Source organism: Lactuca virosa, chromosome 4 (genome assembly GCF_052849685.1).
Source record: "Lactuca virosa cultivar CGN04683 chromosome 4, Lactuca_virosa_CGN04683_v6, whole genome shotgun sequence".
NCBI classification, from domain to species: domain Eukaryota; kingdom Viridiplantae; phylum Streptophyta; class Magnoliopsida; order Asterales; family Asteraceae; genus Lactuca; species Lactuca virosa.
The window spans coordinates 100,437,162-100,463,158 of NC_136429.1; the positions used below are offsets into that span (position 1 = coordinate 100,437,162).

The window sequence follows — 25,997 nt, forward strand, 5'->3', positions numbered from 1 at the left end:
TTTAAGCAAAAACATAATCACTAGAATAGAATCACAAATCACACATCAAATCATATTCTTCAAGTCAAGCAATCAACATGTTTTGAACAAGAACTAGAAACTAGGGTTTCTTAGCCACACATGGCTAAGAACACATCAAATAAGAATAAAGATGAAATTGAAATTTTTAATGCTTACTAAAATGAAATCAAAAGTGTTTGCAATGATTTTGTCTTCTCAACAGCTCCAAGAATTCTCCCAAAATCGCCCAAGATCGCCCAAAATTGCTCCCAGAAACCGTCCTCTGTGAAATGGCGATGCCCCCCTTATTTTAATAAAGCCCACGTGCTTACCATAAGGCCATGCGTTTTTAGCATGGCCATGCCTTTTTCCCATGTGTTTTTGGCATGACCCATGCTTTTTGCTAAAAGTTCAATAAGTCTTCACTGTTGGCTCCATCTTCAGTCTAGCTTCACCACGAGTCATGTTGCTCAAATATAAGATGAGAAAGGACAAACATGACCCGTGTCGGTGTGACAAGAACCGCGTTTCAAACGTAGTCCTTTGCTATGATGATAATGCAACACTGACTCGGGTTATGTCTTCATGTTTTCTTCCATTGCATGACCGATACATTTTCTTTTCAGGCTCCAAAGCTCCACGCTCCATGCTACAAGCTCCAAGTTCCATCTTCCATGCTCCATGCATCCAAGCTCCAAGTTCCATGCTCCATAATGCCTGCAAAATAAAAAAAAATGGTGAAATACCATACATTCTTAATGAAATATGCAATTGCCCAAATAATTAACTAAATGCAAGAATTATGAAGTAGAATGCTATGAATGGACAGAAATAGAGATGTAAAATAGGTGCAAAAAATTCACCTATCAGATCCAGTGTTCATCCACCTTGAGCTTCTGTTGGAAGGTAAAAGTCACCACCTTGCTCGTCATATTGATTAGATCTTGTTGATAGGAAGCTTTTAGGGCTTTTTCCATATTTCCATGAGATTTTGAGTGACTTGAGCTTGCTAAGCGTTTGAGACATTAGATCTGGACCTTGTGAGGTCCCTTAAGCCCAAAGGTCCAAGCTTTATCAAACTAGAAGAGAGTTTTATTGCTTTGGACCATCAATAGAACATATTTTGGCATTTCAAGCCCTAAGTCGCATGCATGGACGTAAAACTTGCAGCTTTACGTGGTATCTCAGCCTTGGGAGGCTAGATCTAGAGTTTAGGGTTGTAAATTTGCCTTAAAACGTCTGAATGAGAAAAAAGTGTGAAAGGACTCACCGAGTCGACGAGCTGACTCGACGAGTCGGTTAGGGTTTTCCCCGACAAGTCTGGACATGAGTAACTCGGCGAGTTGGTGAGACAACTCGACGAGTTAAGTTGGATTTTCGTGACATTTCTGAGGAAACACGGGGACTCGGCGAGTCACATAGATGCACTCGGCGAGTTGGGTCAACATGGACTGTTGACTCGAGTGTTGACTTCTGTTGACTTTAGGGTTTGGTCAAGACAGGGATTGTGGGGACCATGGAGGGGTAAAATGGTCTTTTACCCATCCCAAGAGCTAGAGAGAGAAAATAGCATTTGATTTATTTAGAGTTGTGATTGGAGTGTTAATTAGAGATAATTATTAAATGTGTTAGGCGGAGGCTAGATTGGTGATTCGTGTACGAGGTTTATTTGCTTGCTTGCTTACGAGGTGAGTCTTCTCACTATACTTACCTAAAGTGGTAATCCTTGTGTGACCGGAGGGTCTTATGTGCTTATATTCAGTATTGTGATATTATGCATTTTGTCTTTGTGATATATGTCATATTATTCTGTGCATTTTGAGATCGGACCGGAGGGTCCAACCCGAGCTGTGAGACCGGAGGGTCCTCACTAAGATACAGGACTGGAGGGTCCAACCCGAGCCATGAGACCAGAGGGTCCTCACTGAGACACACGACCGGAGGGTCCACACTATGCCATGAGACCGGAGGGTCCTCACCGAGACACATGAGACTGGAGGGTCCATGCCGAGTTATAGCCATGAAAGGCTTATTATTTATGTATGTGGTATCGCCAAGCTAGTTAAAAAATTAGTTGACAATGCAAGACTGGAGCAACAAGACAAAAAAGAAGAGTACATTCAGGAGAAAAGAACAACGGGCAGCACCAATGTCAGACAATGTCTTCGTAAGGTTGCCGATTTGGACATTTTACAACAACAGTGAAAGTTTTATGTTCTTCGGGGGTTGCTCCATTTGGGGGTGATACCATGAAGTCATTGGAGGATAAGCATCCATACAAGCCACCGCATTCCATGCCCAACACCATATTTTCAGAACCTCTCCTTGTAGTGGATGTTGACAATGTCCTTGGGGGAATTAAATCCTTCCCTAAAGGTACCTCGTGTGGGAGAGACGGGTTAAGAGCTAAACAAATTTTAGATGCCCTTTGTGGAGAAGGTTCAGCTATAGCCAAAGACCTCTTACGTGTTATTACATCTGTGGCTAATCTATGGCTAGGGGGAAGATGCCCTTCGAATTTGGCAGAATTTGTTGCCTCTGCTCCTCTCACGCCGCTCTTAAAACCTGACAAGGGAATACGACCTATTGCAGTAGGTACTACATGGAGACGTTTGGTTTCCAAGTTGTCTATGAAAGGTGTTGGTAAAGAAATGGCCAAGTATCTCAATGATTTTCAGTTCGGAGTCGGGTGTCGGGTGGCGTTGAGGCCGTATTACATAGCGCCAATAGGTTGTTAAGTGAGCGCCACGATGACGGATCTCTTTCCATGCTTACTGTGGACTTCTCTAATGACTTTAACTTTAGATTGAGGTTTCCCTCTATATCCTTGTGGGTAGAATTCCTAGATGGTCAAGCAGCAAGGTTGTATCTAGGCAACACACATATTTGGTCCACTACCAGGGTTCAGCAACCCCTTGGGACCACTTCTCTTTGCCCTTGTGTTGAACCCGCTCTTGCATGATATTAGAGGCAATAGTAAGCTTCTTCTCCATGCATGGTACCTTGATGATGGCACACTTATCGGAGATTCGGAGGAGGTGGCCAAAGCATTGGACACCATTACGGTGATTGGCCCAATTCAGCTGAATATCAATAAAATCGAGCTCTTTTGGCCCTCGTGTGATGGTAGGAAGTTATCTAAGGGGCTATTCTCGGTTGGCATCGGAAGGCCGCCTTTGGGGGTGAAACTTCTTGAGGGAGCTGTTAGTAGAGATGCTAGTTTCATTCGCAGCTTAGCCATAAAGAGAGCCGAAAACGCTGTGAATTTGATGTGCCTTCTTCCACAATTGTATGACCAACAAAGTGAGCTCCTTCTACTTCGGTCTTGTATAAGTATTGCTAAGCTTTTCTTTGGGCTGAGGACGTTCCAACCCGTTCACATGGAGGAGGCGACAATATTCTTTGACAATGGGTTACACGGGGCGATTGAGGACATTGTGGTTTGTGGTGGCCCTTTCTTTGGCGACATACAGTGGCGAATTGCTTCCTTGCCCATTAGGTTTGGAGGTTTGGGTTTATACTTGGCAGTAGAGGCTACCTCATATGCTTTTGTTGCCTCAAGGGCCCAATCCTGGTTAATGCAATTTTGTAATGTATGATGTCTTAATAGATAAAAAATTGAAAATTTTGAAAATAAGATGTAATTTTGTAATGTATGATGACTTAATATGAAAAAAAATGTAAATTTTCAAGTATAATGACTTAATAAGAAAAAATTGGAAGAAAATGCAATTATCAAAACATGATGTCTTAATATGAAAAACTTTGAAAGTTTAATGCAATTTTGTAATGTATGATGTCTTAATAGATAAAAAAAATTGAAAATTTTGAAAATAAGCTGCAATATCCAAAGTATGATGACTTATTATGAAAAAAAAATGTAATTTTTTAGAAATAATGACTTAATAGGAAAAAAATTGGAAGAAAAATCCAATTATCAAAACATGATATCTTAATATGAAAAAGATTGGAAGTTTAATGCAATTTTGTAGTGTATGATGTCTTAATGGATAAAAAAATTAGAATTTTTTTAAAATAAGATGCAATATTCAAAGTATGATGACTTAATATGAAAAAATGTAGTTTTTCAAGTATAATGACTTAATAGGAAAAAACTGGAAGAAAAATGCAATTATCAAAACATGATGTCTTAATATGATAAAGTTTGAAAGTTTAATGCAATTTTGTAATGTATGATGTCCTAATAGATAAAAAAAATTGAAAATTTTGAAAATAAGATACAATATTCAAAGTATGATGACTTAATATCAAAAAAATGTAATTTTTCAGAAATAATGACTTAATAGGAAAAAATTGGAAGAAAAATGCAATTATCAAAACATGATGTCTTAATATGAAAAAGTTTGAAAGTTTAATGCAATTTCTTAATGTATGATGTCTCAATAGACATAAAAATAGAAAATTTTGAAAATAAGATACAATATTCAAAGTATGATGACTTAATATGAAAAAAATGTAATTTTTCAGAAATAATGACTTAATTGGAAAAAATTGGAAGAAAAATGCAATTATCAAAACATGATGTCTTAATATGAAAAAATTTGATAGTTTAATGCAATTTTGTAATGTATGATGTATTAATAGATAATAAAAATTGAAAATTTGGAAAATAAGATGCAATATTCAAAGTATGATGACTTAAAATGAAAAAACTGTAATTTTTCAAGTATAATGATTTAATATGAAAAAATAGGAAGAAAAATGCTATTTTATGTCTTAATAGGAAAAAGATTGAAAGTTTAATGTAATTTTGGAATGTATGATGTCTTAATAGATAAAAAAAAATTGAAAATTTTGAAAATAAAATGCAATATTCAAAGTATGATGACTTAATATGAAAAAAATATAATTCTTCAGAAATAATGACTTAATAGGAAAAAATTGGAAGTAAAACGCAATTATCAAAACATGATCTCTTAATACGTAAAAGATTAAAAGTTTAATGCCATTTTGTAATGTGTGATGTCTTAATAGATAAAAAAATTGAAAATTTTAAAAATAAGACGCAATATTAAAAGTATGATGACTTAATATGAAAAAAATGTAATTTTTCAAGTATAATGACTTAATAGGAAAAAATTGCAAGAAAAATACAATTATCAAAACATGATGTCTTAATATGAAAAAGTTTGAAAGTTTAATGCAATTTTGTAATGTATGATGTATTAATAGATAAAAAAATTGAAAATTTTGAAAATAAGATGCAATATTCAAAGTATGATGACTTAATATCAAAAAAATGTAATTTTTCAGAAATAATGACTTAATAGGAAAAAATTGGAAGAAAAATGCAATTATCAAAACATGATGTCTTAATATGAAAAAGATTGAAAGTTTAATGCAAATTTGTATTGTATGATGTCTTAATGGATAAAAAAATTGAAAATTTTGAAAATAAGATGCAATATTCAAAGTACGATGACTTGATATGAAAAAAATGAAATTTTTGAAGTATAATGATTTAATAGGAAAAATTGGAAGAAAAATGCAATTTCCCAAGTATAATGATTTAATTCGAAAAAATTTGATGAAAAATGCAATTTTCAAAACCTGATGTCTTAATATGAAAAAGATTGAAAGTTTAATGCAATTTTGAAATTTATGATGTCTTAATAGATAAAAAAAAATTGAAAATCTTGAAAAAAAGATGCGATATTCCAAGTATGATGACTTAATATGAAAAAATTGATAGAAAAATGCAAATTATCAAGTATGACTTAATAAGAAAAAATTGGAAGAAAAATGCCATTATCAAAACATGATGTCTTAATATGAAAAAGTTTGAAAGTTTAATACAATTTTGTAATGTATGATGTCTTAATAGATAAAAAAAATTGAAAATTTTGAAAATAAGATGCAATATTCGAAGTATGATGACTTAATATGAAAAAAATGAAAGAAAAATGCTATTTTTCCATAAGAAAAAATTGGAAGAAAAATGCTATTATAAAAACATGATGTATTAATATGAAAAAGTTTGAAAGTTTAATGCAATTTCTTAATGTATGATGTCTCAATACACAAAAAAAATTGAAAATTTTGAAAATAAGATGCAATATTCAAAGTATGATGACTTAATATGAAAAAAAATGCAATTTTTCAAAAATAATGACTTAATAGGAAAAAATTGGAAGAAAAATGCAATTATCAAAACATGATGTCTTAATATGAAAAAATTTGAAAGTTTAATGCAATTTTGTAATGTATGATGTCTTAATAGATAACAAAAATTGAAAATTTTGAAAATAAGATGCAATATTCAAAGTATGATGACTTAATATGAAAAAATTGAAAGAAAAATGCAATTTTTCAATAAGAAAAAATTGGAAGAAAATGCAATTATCAAAACATGATGTCTTAATATGAAAAAGTTTGAAAGTTTAATGCAATTTTGTAATATATGATGTCTTAATAGATAAAAAAAATTGAAAATTTTGAAAATAAGATGCAATATCCAAAGTATGATGACTTATTATGAAAAAAATGTAATTTTTCATAAATAATGACTTAATAGGAAAAAATATGAAGAAAAATCCAATTATCAAAACATGATGTCTTAATATGAAAAAGATTGGAAGTTTAATGCAATTTTGTAATGTATCATGTCTTAATGGATAAAAAAATTGAAATTTTTTTAAAATAAGATGCAATATTTAAAGTATGATGACTTAATATGAAAAAATGTAGTTTTTAAAGTATAATGACTTAATAGGAAAAAACTGGAAGACAAATGCAATTATCAAAACATGATGTCTTAATATGAAAAAGTTTGAATGTTTAATGCAATTTCTTAATGTATGATGTCTCAATAGACATAAAAATAGAAAATTTTGAAAATAAGATGCAATATTCAAAGTATGATGACTTAATATGAAAAAAATGTAATTTTTCAGAAATAATGACTTAATAGAAAAAATTGGAAGAAAAATGCAATTATCAAAACATGATGTCTTAATATGAAAATTTTTGAAAGTTTAATGCAATTTTGTAATGTATGATGTCTTAATAGATAATAAAAAGTGAAAATTTTGAAAATAAGATGCAATATTCAAAGTATGAAGACTTAATATGAAAAAAAATGTAATTTTTCATGTATAATGACTTAATAAGAAAAAACTGGAAGAAAAATTCAATTATCAAAACATGATGTCTTAATATGAAAAAGTTTGAAAGTTTAATGCAATTTTGTAATCTTTGATGTCTAAATAGATAATAAAAATTGAAAATTTTGAAAATAAGACGCAATATTCAAAGTATGATGACTTAATATGAAAAAAATGTAATTTTTCAAGTATGATGATTTAATAGGAAAAAATTGGAAGAAAAATGCAATTTTATGTCTTAATATGAAAAAGATTGAAAGTTTAATGCAATTTTATAATGTATGATGTCTTAATAGATAAAAAAATGAAAATTTTGAAAATAAGATGCAATATTCAAAGTATGATGACTTAATGTGAAAATAATGTAATTTTTCAGAAATAATGACTTAATAAGAAAAAATTGGAAGAAAAATGCAATTATCAAAACATGATGTCTTAATATGAAAAAATTTGAAAGTTTAATGCAATTTTGTAATGTATGATGTCTTAAGAGAAAAAAATTGAAAATTTTTAAAATAAGATGCAATATTCAAAGTATGATGACTTAATTGGAAAAAAATGTAAATGCAATATTCAAAGTATGATGACTTAATATGAAAAAAATGTAATTTTTCAGAAATAATGACTTGATAGGAAAAAAAAATTGGAAGAAAAATGCAATTATCAAAACATGATGTCTTATTATGAAAATTTTGAAAGTTTAATGCAATTTTGTAATGTATGATGTCTTAATAGATAATAAAAATTGAAAATTTTTAAAATAAGAAGCAATATTCAAAGTATGATGACTTAATATAAAAAATGTAATTTTTCAAGTATAATGATTTAATAGGAAAAATTGGGAGAAAAATGTAATTTTTCAAGTATAATGACTTAATAGGAAAAAATTGGAAGAAAAATGCAATTTTCAAAACCTGATGTCTTAATATGAAAAAGATTGAAAGTTTAATGCAATTTTGTAATGTATGATGTCTTAATAGATAAAAAAAATTGAAATTTTTGAAAAAAAAAGATGCAATATTCCAAGTATGATGACTTAATATGAAAAAATTGATGGAAAAATGCAAATTTTCAAGTATGACTTAATAAGAAAAAATTGGAAGAAAAATGCAATTATCAAAACATGATGTCTTAATATGAAAAAGTTTGAAAGTTTAATGCAATTTTGTAATTTATGATGTCTTAAGAGATAAAAAAATTGAAAATTTTGAAAATAAGATGCAATATTCAAACTATGATGACTTAATTTGAAAAAAATGTAATTCTTCAAGTATAATGACATAATAGAAAAAAAATTGGAAGAAAAATGCAATTATCAAAACATGATGTCTTAATATGAAAAAATTGAAAGTTTAATGCAATTTTAAAATGTATGATGTCTTAATAGATAATAAAAATTGAAAATTTTGAAAATAAGATGCAATATTCAAAGTATGATGACTTAATATGAAAAAATTGAAAGAAAAGTGCAATTTTTCCATAAGAAAAAATTGTAAGAAAAATGCTATTATAAAAACATGATGTATTAATATGAAAACGATTGAAAGTTTAATGGAATTTTGTAATGTATGATGTCTTAAGAGATAAATAAATTGAAAATTTTGAAAATAAGATGTAATTTTGTAATGTATGATGACTTAATATGAAAAAAAAATGTACTTTTTCAAGTATAATGACATAAGAGAAAAAATTGGAAGAAAATGCAATTATCAAAACATGATGTCTTAATATGAAAAAGTTTGAAAGTTTAATGCAATTTTGTAATGTATGATGTCTTAATAGATAAAAAAAAATGAAAATTTTGAAAATAAGATGCAATATCCAAACTATGATGACTTATTATGAAAAAAATGTAATTTTTCCGAAATAATGACTTAATAGGAAAAAATTGGAAGAAAAATCCAATTATCAAAACATGATGTCTTAATATGAAAAAGATTGAAAGTTTAATGCAATTTTGTAATATATGATGTCTTAATAGATAAAAAAAATTGAAAATTTTTAAAATAAGATGCAATATTCAAAGTATGATGACTTAATATGAAAAAAATATAGTTTTTCAAGTATAATAAATTAATAGGAAAAAACAGGAAGAAAAATGCAATTATCAAAACATGATGTCTTAATATGAAAAAGTTTGAAAGTTTAATACAATTTTGTAATGTATGATGTCTTAATAGATAAAAAAAATTGAAAATTTTGAAAAAAAAAGATGCAATATTCCAAGTATGATGACTTAATATGAAAAAATTGATGGAAAAATGCAAATTTTCAAGTATGACTTAATAAGAAAAAATTGGAAGAAAAATGCAATTATCAAAACATGATGTCTTAATATGAAAAAGTTTGAAAGTTTAATGCAATTTTGTAATTTATGATGTCTTAAGAGATAAAAAAATTGAAAATTTTGAAAATAAGATGCAATATTCAAACTATGATGACTTAATTTGAAAAAAATGTAATTCTTCAAGTATAATGACATAATAGAAAAAAAATTGGAAGAAAAATGCAATTATCAAAACATGATGTCTTAATATGAAAAAGATTGAAAGTTTAATGCAATTTTAAAATGTATGATGTCTTAAAAGATAATAAAAATTGAAAATTTTGAAAATAAGATGCAATATTCAAAGTATGATGACTTAATGTGAAAAAATTGAAAGAAAAGTGCAATTTTTCCATAAGAAAAAATTGTAAGAAAAATGCTATTATAAAAACATGATGTATTAATATGAAAACGATTGAAAGTTTAATGGAATTTTGTAATGTATGATGTCTTAAGAGATAAATAAATTGAAAATTTTGAAAATAAGATGTAATTTTGTAATGTATGATGACTTAATATGAAAAAAAAATGTACTTTTTCAAGTATAATGACATAAGAGAAAAAATTGGAAGAAAATGCAATTATCAAAACATGATGTCTTAATATGAAAAAGTTTGAAAGTTTAATGCAATTTTGTAATGTATGATGTCTTAATAGATAAAAAAAATGAAAATTTTGAAAATAAGATGCAATATCCAAAGTATGATGACTTATTATGAAAAAAATGTAATTTTTCCGAAATAATGACTTAATAGGAAAAAATTGGAAGAAAAATCCAATTATCAAAACATGATGTCTTAATATGAAAAAGATTGAAAGTTTAATGCAATTTTGTAATATATGATGTCTTAATAGATAAAAAAAATTGAAAATTTTTAAAATAAGATGCAATATTCAAAGTATGATGACTTAATATGAAAAAAATATAGTTTTTCAAGTATAATAAATTAATAGGAAAAAACAGGAAGAAAAATGCAATTATCAAAACATGATGTCTTAATATGAAAAAGTTTGAAAGTTTAATACAATTTTGTAATGTATGATGTCTTAATAGATAAAAAAAATTGAAAATTTTGAAAAAAAAAGATGCAATATTCCAAGTATGATGACTTAATATGATAAAATTGATGGAAAAATGCAAATTTTCAAGTATGACTTAATAAGAAAAAATTGGAAGAAAAATGCAATTATCAAAACATGATGTCTTAATATGAAAAAGTTTGAAAGTTTAATGCAATTTTGTAATGTATGATGTCTTAAGAGATAAAAAAATTAAAAATTTTGAAAATAAGATGCAATATTCAAACTATGATGACTTAATTTGAAAAAAATGTAATTCTTCAAGTATAATGACATAATAGAAAAAAAATTGGAAGAAAAATGCAATTATCAAAACATGATGTCTTAATATGAAAAAGATTGAAAGTTTAATGCAATTTTAAAATGTATGATGTCTTAATAGATAATAAAAATTGAAAATTTTGAAAATAAGATGCAATATTCAAAGTATGATGACTTAATATGAAAAAATTGAAAGAAAAATGCAATTTTTCCATAAGAAAAAATTGGAAGAAAAATGCTATTATAAAAACATGATGTATTAATATGAAAACGATTGAAAGTTTAATGGAATTTTGTAATGTATGATGTCTTAAGAGATAAATAAATTGAAAATTTTGAAAATAAGATGTAATTTTGTAATGTATGATGACTTAATATGAAAAGAAAATGTACTTTTTCAAGTATAATGACATAAAAGAAAAAATTGGAAGAAAATGCAATTATCAAAACATGATGTCTTAATATGAAAAAGTTTGAAAGTTTAATGCAATTTTGTAATGTATGATGTCTTGATAGATAAAAAAAATGAAAATTTTGAAAATAAGATGCAATATCCAAAGTATGATGACTTATTATGAAAAAAATGTAATTTTTCCGAAATAATGACTTAATAGGAAAAAATTGGAAGAAAAATCCAATTATCAAAACATGATGTCTTAATATGAAAAAGATTGAAAGTTTAATGCAATTTTGTAATATATGATGTCTTAATAGATAAAAAAATTGAAAATTTTTAAAATAAGATGCAATATTCAAAGTATGATGACTTAATATGAAAAAAATATAGTTTTTCAAGTATAATAAATTAATAGGAAAAAACAGGAAGAAAAATGCAATTATCAAAACATGATGTCTTAATATGAAAAAGTTTGAAAGTTTAATACAATTTTGTAATGTATGATGTCTTAATAGATAAAAAAAAATTGAAAATTTTGAAAAAATAAAGATGCAATATTCCAAGTATGATGACTTAATATGAAAAAATTGATGGAAAAATGCAAATTTTCAAGTATGACTTAATAAGAAAAAATTGGAAGAAAAATGTGATTATCAAAACATGATGTCTTAATATGAAAAAGTTTGAAAGTTTAATGCAATTTTGTAATGTATGATGTCTTAAGAGATAAAAAATTGAAAATTTTGAAAATAAGATGCAATATTCAAACTATGATGACTTAATTTGAAAAAAAATGTAATTTTTCAAGTATAATGACATAATAGAAAAAAATTGGAAGAAAAATGCAATTATCAAAACATGATGTCTTAATATGAAAAAGATTGAAAGTTTAATGCAATTTTATAATGTATGATGTCTTAATAGATAATAAAAATTGAAAATTTTGAAAATAAGATGCAATATTCAAAGTATGATGACTTAATATGAAAAAATTGAAAGAAAAGTGCAATTTTTCCATAAGAAAAAATTGGAAGAAAAATGCAATTATAAAAACATGATGTATTAATATGAAAACGATTGAAAGTTTAATGGAATTTTGTAATGTATGATGTCTTAAGAGATAAAAAAATTGAAAATTTGGAAAATAAGATGTAATTTTGTAATGTATGATGACTTAATATGAAAAAAATGTACTTTTTCAAGTATAATGACATAAAAGAAAAAATTGGAAGAAAATGCAATTATCAAAACATGATGTCTTAATATGAAAAAGTTTGAAAGTTTAATGCAATTTTGTAATGTATGATGTCTTAATAGATAAAAAATGAAAATTTTGAAAATAAGATGCAATATCCAAAGTATGATGACTTATTATGAAAAAAATGTAATTTTTCCGAAATAATGACTTAATAGGAAAAAATTGGAAGAAAAATCCAATTATCAAAATATGATGTCTTAATATGAAAAAGATTGAAAGTTTAATGCAATTTTGTAATATATGATGTCTTAATAGATAAAAAAAATTGAAAATTTTTAAAATAAGATGCAATATTCAAAGTATGTTGACTTAATATGAAAAAAATGTAGTTTTTCAAGTATAATAAATTAATAGGAAAAAACAGGAAGAAAAATGCAATTATCAAAACATGATGTCTTAATATTAAAAAGATTGAAAGTTTAATGCAATTTTGTAATATATGATGTCTTAATAGATAATAAAAATTGAAAATTTTTAAAACAAGATTCAATATCCAAAGTATGATGACTTAATATGAAAAAAATGTAATTTTTCAAGTATAATGATTTAATAGGAAAAAATAGGAAGAAAAATGCAATTATCAAAACATGATGTCTTAATATGAAAAAATTTGAAAGTTTAATGCAATTTTGTAATGTATGATGTCTTAATAGATAATAAAAATTAAAATTTTTGAAAATAAGATGCAATATTCAAAGTATGATGACTTAATATGAAAAAAATTGAAAGAAAAATGCAACTTTTCAATAAGAAAAAATTGGAAGAAAAATGCAATTATCAAAACATGATGTATTAATATGAAAACGTTTGAAAGTTTAATGCAATTTCTTAATGTATGATGTCTCAATACACAAAAAAAATGAAAATTTTGAAAATAAAATGCAATATTCAAAGTATGATGACTTATTATGAAAAAAATGTAATTTTTCAAAAATAATGACTTAATAGGAAAAAAATGGAAGAAAAATGCAATTATCAAAACATGATGTCTTAATATGAAAAAATTTGAAAGTTTAATGCAATTTTGTAATGTATGATGTCTTAATAGATAATAAAAATTGAAAATTTTTAAAATAAGATTCAATATCCAAAGTATGATGACTTAATATGAAAAAAATGTAATTTTTCAAGTATAATGATTTAATAGGAAAAAATTGGAAGAAAAACGCAAATTATCAAAACATGATGTCTTAATATGAAAAAATTTGAAAGTTTAATGCAATTTTGTAATGTATGATGTCTTAATAGATAATAAAAATTGAAAATTTTGAAAATAAGATGCAATATTCAAAGTATGATGACTTAATATGAAAAAATTGAAAGAAAAATGCAATTTTTCAATAAGAAAAAATTGGAAGAAAAATGCTATTATAAAAACATGATGTATTAATATGAAAAAGTTTGAAAGTTTAATGCAATTTCTTAATGTATGATGTCTCAATACACAAAAAAAATTGAAAATTTTGAAAATAAGATGCAATATTCAAAGTATGATGACTTAATATGAAAAAAATGTAATTTTTCAAAAATAATGACTTAATAGGAAAAAATTGGAAGAAAAATGCAATTATAAAAACATGATGTCTTAATATGAAAATGATTGAAAGTTTAATGCAATTTTGTAATGTATGATGTCTTAATAGATAAAAAAATTGAAATTTTTTAAAATGAGATGTAATTTTGTAATGTATGATGACTTAATATGAAAAAAAATGTAATTTTTCAAGTAAAATGACTTAAAAGAAAAAATTGGAAGAAAATGCAATTATCAAAACATGATGTCTTAATATGAAAAAATTTGAAAGTTTAATGCAATTTTGTAATGTATGATGTCTTAATAGATAAAAAAATTGAAAATTTTGAAAATAAGATGCAATATCCAAAGTATGATGACTTAATTTGAAAAAAAAGTAATTTTTCAAGTATAATGACATAATAGGAAAAAATTGGAAGAAAAGTGCAATTATCAAAACATGATGTCTTAATATGAAAAAGATTGAAAGTTTAATGCAATTTTGTAATGTTTGATGTCTTAATAGATAATAAAAATTGAAAATTTTTAAAATAAGATGCAATATTCAAAGTATGATGACTTAATATGAAAAAAATGTAATTTTTCAAGTATAAGGATTCAAAGGAAAAAATAGGAAGAAAAATGCAATTTTATGTATTAATATGAAAAAGATTGAAAGTTTAATGCAATTTTATAATGTATGATGTCTTAAGAGATAAAAAAAATTGAAAATTTTGAAAATAAGATGCAATATTCAAAGTATGATGACTTAATATGAAAAAAAATGTAATTTTTCAGAAATGATGACTTAATAGGAAAAAAATTGGAAGAAAAACGCAATTATCAAAACATGATGTCTTAATATGAAAAAATTTGAAAGTTTAATGCAATTTTGTAATGTATGATGTCTTAATAGATAATAAAAATTGAAAATTTTTAAAATAAGATGCAATATTCAAAGTATGATGACTTAATATGAAAAAATGTAATTTTTCAAGTATAAGGATTCAATAGGAAAAAATAGGAAGAAAAATGCAATTTTATGTCTTAATATGAAAAAGATTGAAAGTTTAATGCAATTTTATAATGTATGATGTCTTAAGAGATAAAAAAAATTGAAAATTTTGAAAATAAGATGCAATATTCAAAGTATGATGACTTAATATGAAAAAAATGTAATTTTTCAGAAATGATGACTTAATAGGAAAAAAATTGGAAGAAAAACGCAATTATCAAAACATGATGTCTTAATATGAAAAAATTTGAAAGTTTAATGCAATTTTGTAATGTATGATGTCTTAATAGATAATAAAAATTGAAAATTTTTAAAATAAGATGCAATATTCAAAGTATGATGACTTAATATGAAAAAAAATGTAATTTTTCAAGTATAAGGATTCAAAAGGAAAAAATAGGAAGAAAAATGCAATTTTATGTCTTAATATGAAAAAGATTGAATGTTTAATGCAATTTTATAATGTATGATGTCTTAAAAGATAAAAAAATTGAAAATTTTGAAAATAAGATGCAATATTCAAACTATGATGACTTAATATGAAAAAAATGTATGTAGTGGTGTAGATTATGATGGCATGTGCGGAATTAAAAAGATCTAGTGAATCATCAAGTAAAATCAAGAACACAAGGAGTAAATAAATCTTTGTAAGCTCATATTAGATCTAGAAAGAATATACAAATGGGTTTGTACAAAGTTTCTCTCTCTAGTCTAACACTCCAAATGGTTCCTTACATAATGGGAGTCACTCACTTCCTATTTATAGGAAAGACTCAACCCATTTACACATACAAGAGGGTAAGCCTAAAACACTACATCCAAGAGTGACTTTGCAGCCTAATTGATTTCATCAAGAATTGATCCTTGGTGGCAATCTTGATTTGGTGATTCATTTTTTGATCTTTGATCTTCGTGATTTGGAGAGTTTTTGGATTCTAGAAATCGAATTCATCATTGTTTTTACTCATAATTCGATTTTCTTCACTAGAATTCAAGTGATTTTTTGCTTTATCTCTCTAGAAAACCCATTTGAAATCACTTTCACTTTCTAGAAATCTTCAAGTTTTTGTGATCATGGTGAATTTGCCTTACAATTCTTGGATTGTGATCGTTGAAGATATCAAATACAAAGTCAATAAAGATCAATATTATGGGTTGGTGTTAAAGAATTCGATATATTGGGAAACTATGGTTTCTTATGGAGGTTTGAAGGATGATCATGGAAACTTGATATTTCAACCACTTTGTGAGATCAAATGGTTGACTGATATTACATGGTCCATATCATCACATAGTAGTGATAAGATTGGAGAAGAAAAATATTTGTTCAGAAAGAAATATATTTCTCTTATTGAAGACCCAAATGATCTTCGTGCTCTTAAGGTTGTTGAAGTTGTTGACAATGGAGTTCAATGTGATGTTCTTGATGTTCTTGAAGTTCATGATAAGAAGATTCAAGTTGATTATCATGATGAAAAAGTTTTTTGCTCGATTGGAGTTCAAACCGATGATATTTTGTGTTCTTGTGATTCGTTTGAAGGAATAATTCCTTATCGGAAGCCGGTGATTCAAGAAATTCACAAGTATCAAACTCCAAAAGATTTGATTCAAACTCAAAATGTTCATGTTGTGGAAAGTGGGTTTGTTCATGGAGTCAAGTCTTCAAGATGCAAAAAGATGAGAAAGAAAAAGAAGAACAAGATTAAAAGGAAGAACAAGCGAGTTTATTCACAAAAATCGTTAAATATTGTTGTGAAGCCAAAATCCGTGAAGCAAATTTGGGTTCCAAAGCAACAATCTCCAAGAGTTGAATTGAATTTGAAGTCAAAACCCAAAAGTGTTGGTGGTTCTTTTGAAGATGTTCTTGGTTTGATGAAGAACACGACGAACACGAAGAACGAGTTGTACATCTCGCATAGTGGGTGGTACAATGTTCAATTTGGAGATTTTCTCATTCCAACAAAAGAACCAAGATCTTCTAAATTCGATTTGTTCGTTGAAAACGGAACTCGAATCGTGAAAAAAGGTATCTCAAATTCTCAAATGGATTCCAAAATGTCCATGATTTTGATTCGTGCTTTACGTTTTTCATATTTTGATCGATTTGTTTCATTGGATCTAATCCGTTTCAACCCATAGTTGATCCAATTATTTTTTTTAGATCAAACACAAAATCAAAATTCTACTCTTACAATTCCTTTTTAAATTTGAAATCAAATCATTTTTTTTTGGAAATGATATTGTTCATATGATATTATGTTTGGAAGCCCAGCCCAAACAAGAATTGATATTCGCTGTTCATCATTTTCGAAGCCCATATGTTCATTTGAATCGAATAATATGGAGTTCACATATTTTTTTGTGATCTGATTTCCTTAAGAGTGGAGCCCAAAGACTGATTAAATCAGTTTAATTCATTGAATGTGTTCTTTTTCATCAGGCACATAAACGAGTTGTACACTCTCGTTTGTGTTCATCGTTCTTGAGTTCAAATTTCACTTTCTTGTTCATAATAACCGATGATAAATTGAAATTGAGTTTCGATTGTGAATTTTGGGTCTTCGATTATGAAATTCACAACTGACCTGGAATTAATTTTGGACTTTTCGTGTTTGACCTAACAACTAGGTCTCGTATCTCGCCAGTATTTTGTTTCTCACTTCAGTCATGCAATCGAATTTGAAATTGAGTCGTGTTTTGAGAAATCGAACTTCTGATACATAGTATTGGTAGGGATGTGAGATTGGAATTCGATATTGATTTTTGTTTTTGGAATAGATTGAAATTAATGTCGGTTTTGTGAAGATTGATATCGAAGTAAAGGACTGATGTTGATGAAGTATTGATTTGAGTTTCGATGGCTTGGTATGGAATCATTGATCGATTTCTATATAGTCGATGTTTTGGATATCGATTTTGATATTGGTGTCAAAAAGCGAAGTCGTCGTTCATTGGAAATCGTTTGTTGAATCAATCGGGTTGATGACGATTCTTGAATGAAATTCGAATGGATTGATGATTTTGGAAGTCCAATTTTCGAAGAATGGTTATGTCGACAGTCAAAGGAATCGGATGATTTTGGTTTCGTTTTGGAACTGGGATGTGATATCGATGATGTTGGAGTCTGGATTCGTTCTTGGAAGGATTGTAATCGATGAAAAGTGAATCCATTAACGAACGAACAGTTGATGTTGGAATCGATGATTTCAATTAACGAAAATTTTGGAGTCGTCGACTGTTTTGGGAAGAACTGTAAGAACGAGAATTTGGGTTTAATGAACGAAGGGTTAACGATCAATTTGGGTTAAGATTCGAAGATTTGGAAATCGATGGTTGGAAGTTCGTTTTTGTGGTTGATGATGTTGATGTCGGTTGATTTTAAGGGTATCTGTGACAAACTGAAGAACGAAGGGTGTTTGAAATCAGTGTGATGTATTAAGAAATTGTTGATCAACTAAGGGTATGTGGTTAAAGAACGAAATTTTTTGATTTTGGGAAGAACTATATGAACTGGGTTAATGTACGAAGTGAGTTAATTCGATTCAGAGGTTGGATGAATGGCTAAGAAGTTACTGTTCATTACTGTTCATTGGATAGGCTTCGAATGCTTCGAATTCGTGTGTTTAGGAAAATTTTCGTATGAAGAGGAGAGAAAAATTTTGGGGAAGATGATTTTCATACGAAGGGGAGAAAAAAAAATTTCGCATGTTTGGATGCAAAATTTTTGTATGTTTGGAATGGAGAAGAAAAATTTTTGAATGTAGTCCCTCAAATTTCGAATGATTGTCAATTGGAAAAAGGCTTCAAAATTTCGTATGTTTTGATCAAAAAACAGATTTTTCGAATTCAGCCCCTGAACTTTCGAATATTTGGCAACCTCCACAATTAATTGAAGTTTCGAATGTTTGACACTTTTCACCCAAATTCGAAAATTTTCTGAATTTTCGAATGTTTGGGTCAACTCTTCGTATGTTTGGTGCACAATGGCAGAATTTTCGAAAATAGTCCCTGAGGCTTCGAATGTTTGGCGGTTCATACCCAAATTCGAAAAAGGACTGTTTTTGCTGAAAATTGAAGAAAATGCATTTCAAGCCCCTGCAGTTTGTGCAAATTGACGCTTTCTACCCAGCTTTGGAAAAGGGGGAGAGTTTTGCATATTTGGCTGTTTTGGGCGCAACGGGTCCCTGCAGAATTCAGAAAGTGACGCTTTTTACCCGGTTTTTGAAAAATCTTGCAACTTTCACCCAAAAAGTCAAAAATTTTCATAAATTGAAAATTTTTTGTGGCTTTTTCGTGATTGTTTTTCCGTGCAAGATTTTTGGTGATTCATTTTTGGTACACATCAAGGGGTGAGTATCGTGAAGACTATTCCTCGGGCGCTTCTCACCCTTAGTGGATTTTATAATCTTTTTTTGATTATAAAAAGGGGGAGAATGATGGGTATTCGAAGCTTCTCGGGTTTGTCGAATATTCATTTGCGGATTTGAAGACCGGTGTTACTTCGAGGGGGAGTTTGGTCTTGATCGCGTTAGCTCGTTGGAGATTGAAGTCGGACATCCAATCCTAACTTTGAGGGGGAGAATGTTAGGGTGCAAAGTCACTCTTGGATGTACTGTTTTAGGCTTACCCTCTTGTATGTGTAAATGGGTTGAGTCTTTCCTATAAATAGGAAGTGAGTGACTCCCATTATGTAAGGAACCATTTGGAGTGTTAGACTAGAGAGAGAAACTTTGTACAAACCCATTTGTATATTCTTTCTAGATCTAATATGAGCTTACAAAGATTTATTTACTCCTTGTGTTCTTGATTTTACTTGATGATTCACTAGATCTTTCTAATTCCGCACATGTCATCATAATCTACACCACTACAATGTAATTTTTCAGAAATGACTTAATAGGAAAAAATTGGAAGAAAAATGCAATAATCAAAACATGATGTCTTAATATGAAAAAAAAATTAAAGGTTTAATGCAATTTTGTAATGTATGATGTCTTAATAGATAAAAAAAATTGAAAATTTTGAAAATAAGATGCAATATCCAAAGTATGATGACTTAATTTGAAAAAAAAATGTAATTTTCAAATATAATGACATAATAGGAAAAAATTGGAGGAAAAATGCAATTATCAAAACATGATGTCTTAATATGAAAAAGTTTGAAAGTTTAATGCAATTTTGTAATGTATGATGTCTTAATAGATAAAAAAATTAAAAATTTTGAAAATAAGAAGCAATATTCAAAGTATGATGACTTAATATGAAAAAAATGTAATTTTTCAAGTATAATGATTTAATAGGAAAAATTGGGAGAAAAATATAATTTTTCAAGTATAATGACTTAATAGGAAAAAATTGGAAGAAAAATGCAATTTTCAAAACCTGATGTCTTAATATGAAAAAGATTGAAAGTTTAATGCAATTTTGTAATGTATGATGTCTTAATAGATAAAAAAAATTGAAAATTTTGAAAAAAAAGATGCAATATTCCAAGTATGATGACTTAATATGAAAAAATTAATGGAAAAATGCAAATTTTCAAGTATGACTTAATAAGAAAAAATTGGAAGAAAAATGCAATTATCAAAACATGATGTCTTAATATGAAAAAGTTTGAAAGTTTAATGCAATTTCTTAATGTATTCAAAGTATGATGACTTAATTTGAAAAAAATGTAATTTTTCAAGTATAATGACATAATAGAAAAAAGTTGAAAGAAAAATGCAATTATCAAAACATGATGTCTTAATATGAAAAAGATTGAAAGTTTAATGCAATTTTGTAATGTAAGATGTCTTAATAGATAATAAAAATTGAAAATTTTGAAAATAAGATGCAATATTCGAAGTATGATGACTTAATATGAAAAAAATGAAAGAAAAATGCAATTTTTCCATAAGAAAAAATTGGAAGAAAAATGCTATTATAAAAACATGATGTATTAATATGAAAAAGTTTGAAAGTTTAATGCAATTTCTTAATGTATGATGTCTCAATACACAAAAAAAATTGAAAATTTTGAAAATAAGATGCAATATTCAAAGTATGATGACTTAATATGAAAAAAAATGCAATTTTTCAAAAATAATGACTTAATAGGAAAAAATTGGAAGAAAAATGCAATTATCAATACATGATGTCTTAATATGAAAAAATTTGAAAGTTTAATGCAATTTTGTAATGTATGATGTCTTAATAGATAATAAAAATTGAAAATTTTGAAAATAAGATGCAATATTCAAAGTATGATGACTTAATATGAAAAAATTGAAAGAAAAATGCAATTTTTCAATAAGAAAAAATTGGAAGAAAATGCAATTATCAAAACATGATGTCTTAATATGAAAAAGTTTGAAAGTTTAATGCAATTTTGTAATATATGATGTCTTAATAGATAAAAAAAATTTGAAAATTTTGAAAATAAGATGCAATATCCAAAGTATGACGACTTATTATGAAACAAAATGTAATTTTTTCCGAAATAATGACTTAATAGGAAAAAATTGGAAGAAAAATCAAATTATCAAAACATGATGTCTTAATATGAAAAAGATTGAAAGTTTAATGCAATTTTGTAATATATGATGTCTTAATAGATAAAAAAATTGAAATTTTTTAAAATAAGATGAAATATTCAAAGTATAATGACTTAATATGAAAAAATGTAGTTTTTCAAGTATAATGACTTAATAGGAAAAAACTGGAAGAAAAATGCAATTATCAAAACATGATGTCTTAATATGAAAAAGTTTGAAAGTTTAATGCAATTTCATAATGTATGATGTCTCAATAGACATAAAAATAGAAAATTTTGGAAATAAGATACAATATTCAAAGTATGATAACTTAATATGAAAAAAATGTAATTTTTCAGAAATAATAACTTAATAGGAAAAAATTGGAAGAAAAATGCAATTATCAAAACATGATGTCTTAATATGAAAAAGTTTGAAAGTTTAATGCAATTTTGGAATGTATGATGTCTTAATAGATAATAAAAATTGAAAATTTTTAAAATACGATGCAGTATTCAAAGTATGATGATTTAATATGAAAAAAAATGTAATTTTTCATGTATAAGGATTCAATAGGAAAAAATAGGAAGAAAAATGCAATTTTATGTCTTAATATGAAAAAGATTGAAAGTTTAATGCAATTTTATAATGTATGATGTCTTAATAGATAAAAAAAATGAAAATTTTGAAAATAAGATGCAATATTCAAAGTATGATGACTTAATATGAAAAAAATGTAATTTTTCAGAAATAATGACTTAATAGGAAAAAATTGGAAGAAAAATGCAATTATCAAAACATGATGTCTTAATATGAAAAAATTTGAAAGTTTAATGCAATTTTGTAATGTATGATGTCTTAATAGATAATAAAAATTGAAAATTTTGAAAATAAGATGCAATATTCAAAGTATGATGACTTAATATGAAAAAAATGTAATTTTTCAAGTATAATGACTTAATAGGAAAAAATTGGAAGAAGAATGCAATTTTATGTCTTAATATGAAAAAGATTGAAAGTTTAATGCAATTTTATAATGTATGATGTCTTAATAGATAAAAAAAATTGAAAATTTTGAAAATAAGATGCAATATTCAAAGTATGATGACTTAATATGAAAAAAAATGTAATTTTTCAGAAATGATGACTTAATAGGAAAAAATTGGAAGAAAAATGCAATTATCAAAACATGATGTCATAATATAAAAAATTTGAAAGTTTAATGCAATTTTGTAATGTATGATGTCTTAATAGATAAGAAAATTGAAAATTTTGAGAATAAGATGCAATATTCAAAGTATGATGACTTAATATGAAACAATGTAATTTTTCAAGTATAATGATTTAATAGGAAAAATTGGAAGAAAAATGCAATTTGCCAAATATAATGATTTAATTCGAAAAAATAGGAAGAAAAATGCAATTTTATGTCTTAATATGAAAAAGATTGAAAGTTTAATGCAATTTTATAATGTATGATGTCTTAATAGATAAAAAAAATGAAAATTTTGAAAATAAGATGCAATATTCAAAGTATGATGACTTAATATGAAAAAAATGTAATTTTTCAGAAATAATGACTTAATAGGAAAAAATTTGAAGAAAAATGCAATTATCAAAACATGATGTCTTAATATGAAAAAATTTGAAAGTTTAATGCAATTTTGTAATGTATGATGTCTTAATAGATAATAAAAATTGAAAATTTTGGAAATAAGATGCAATATTCAAAGTATGATGACTTAATATGAAAAAATGTAATTTTTCAAATATAAGGATTCAATAGGAAAAAATAGGAAGAAAAATGCAATTTTATGTCTTAATATGAAAAAGATTGAAAGTTTAATGCAATTTTGTAATGTATGATGTTTTAATAGATAAAAAAAATTGAAAATTTTGAAAATAAGATGCAACATTCAAAGTATGATGACTTAATATGAAAAAAAATGTAATTTTTCAGAGATAATGATGTAATAGGAAAAAATTGGAAGAAAAATGCAATTATCAAAACATGATGTCTTAATATGAAAAAATTTGAAAGTTTAATGCAATTTTGTAATGTATGATGTCTTAATAGATAAAAAAAATTGAAAATTTTGAAAATAAGATGCAATATTCAAAGTATGATGACTTAATATCAATAAAATATGATAAAATTTGAAGAAAAATGCAATTTTCAAAACATGATGCCTTAATGTGAAAAAGTTTGAAAGTTTATGACTTAAAAGGAAAAATTTTGAAAACTTAACGCAATTTTGTAATGTATAATGTCTTAATTGGTAAAAAAAATGAAATTTTTCAAAATATGATGCAATTTTAAAAGTGTGATGAATTAATATGAAAAAATTAAAAGAAAAATGCAATTTTCAAAATACGACGACGTAATATGAAAAAACTGGAAGAAAAATGCAATTTTCAAAACATGATGTCTTAATATCAAATTTTTTGAAAGTTTAATGGAATTTTGTAATGTATAATGTGTTAATAGGTAAAACAAATTGAAAATTTTGAAAATAAGACGCAATTTTTAAATGACTTAATATTAAAAAATTAAAAGAAAAATGTAATTTTCCTAGTATAATAACTTAATTAATAGGAAAAAGTTTGAAAAGTTAATGCGATTTTGTAATGCATTATTTCTTAATGGGTAAAAAAATTGAAAATTCTGAAAATAAGATACAACTTTTAATGTATGATGACTTAATATGAAAAAATTGAAAGAAATATGCAATTTTTAAAGTTTGATGACTAAATATGAAAAAACTGGAAGAAAAATGCTATTTTCAAAACATGATGTCTTAATATGAAAAATTTTGTAGGTTTAATGCAATTTTGTTATGTATGATGTCTTAATAGAAAAAATATCGAAAGTAAAATGAAAATTCCAAAGCATGATGTCTGAATATGAAAGAGAATGAAAGTATAATGTATTTTCAAAGTATGGTGTTTTAATAGGTAAAAACTGAAAGTAAAACCATTTTTCAAAGTATGATGCCTTATTTGATAAAATATTGAAAGTAAAATGCAATTTTGTAATGCATGATGTCTAAATAGGCAAAAAAGTTTGAGTATGGACCAATTTTCAAAATTTTAATGTCTTATTAGGAAAAAGAGATTTAAAATAAAATGTCTTGATATGATAAAACTTGCATGACATTGATGATAAATAATCATGAAGGAAAGATGTTACCTCATACCAAGAAAGTGAGTCCAGGTTTTCTTCCTCTTCTTTCTATATGTTGTTTGGAGTTTCCTTCATTTAGTTAAATCTTACAAAGCAACTGTACAAGTTTATGTCAAGAAGTTTCATTTTAGAATACAATAATACCATGATCATCTCTAAAAGAAATGGAAAAATGAAGTAATAAATAGATAAGACAAGTTATTTGCATTATTAACATTAAACAACATGAAAATATAGACTACAAGGATCAAAACAAATCAAGGATAGGTTGCCCTCATAATTGTTAATCTTCATATGTTAGATTTTTATAGGAATTAAAATGTGTTAATATCAGTTGCATATGCCATGTAGATAGTGACTATTAAGTTGGCTATTTATATAAACTACTTAAGAGAGAAGCAATGTCATATAGAAAGTGATGATTAAGCAAATCATGTATCAGTAGCACATCGTTGGTAGACTTATTCTTACTAGAAATTATAAAATATATGACAAGTGAATTTGAAAATAGAATACAGAAAGTGAACAAAAGAGCACAAAGAACTCACATGAATTACTAATTTGTTAAAATTATCCACTCCAACTATTTTATATAAAAGTCGATCAATTAACAAAATTATGGATATTGGAGATCATGTATGAAAAACTCATCTAATAACCCCTATTATGAAAACCCCTCAAATTACTCTTCATGTCCAGAGCCCACCCGAAATTACTGTGATGAAAAACCCTCAAACGACTCACAATATAAAAAGGAAGATGGAATCAACAAAACAAATTTAAAACCCAACCAAACGACTCTACTGTTTCAAAGTAAAACAGATTTGACTAGTAACAACTTGAATGTTTTCAAAGCAAAAGGAAAATTGATGAAAATCGAACCTTGTAACCCAACATGAATTTCGTTTTCCCCATTTTTCTAGGGTTCTTAATTTGGTTAAAGAATAGAGCGTCGACCTTAAATAGATTTTGGGAAAGGAGAATTTGGGGGTGTCTGTGAATCATTAAACAAATATGTCGTTGTACGGAGAAACTAAGGTGCTGTTTGCTTTTTCGAAGCGAAAATTCATGAAGTCTGCGGACCACCTCTGCAATCCTCTGTAGCAGAAAAGGTGGAACAAACGGCTGCAGCCTATAATAAGAAGCATGTTTGTTTTTTAACATCTGCAGACTGCTGCAGTAAACTGAAATTTAAATAAACTAATTTTATAAACTGAAAATAGTTCTCAACACCGAAATTTAATAATTCTAGTCTTAAAACATTGAAATAATAATAAAAGGAACATGTAAAAAAACAAAAATATAAAAGTTTTTTAAAAAAAAA

The 25,997-nt window shown here is 26.4% G+C and overlaps 1 long non-coding RNA gene across 1 annotated transcript; it reads right to left on the reverse strand.

Moving 5' to 3' along the window:
* LOC145106705 (uncharacterized) lies at positions 1–25,645 on the reverse strand. The gene is made up of 4 exons (XR_013707640.1): positions 25,556–25,645; positions 24,680–24,770; positions 864–3,571; positions 1–717 (listed from the first exon to the last, which is right to left on the reverse strand). It is a non-coding gene; the product is annotated as an uncharacterized LOC145106705 (long non-coding RNA).
* Positions 25,646–25,997: the final 352 nt, after the last annotated feature.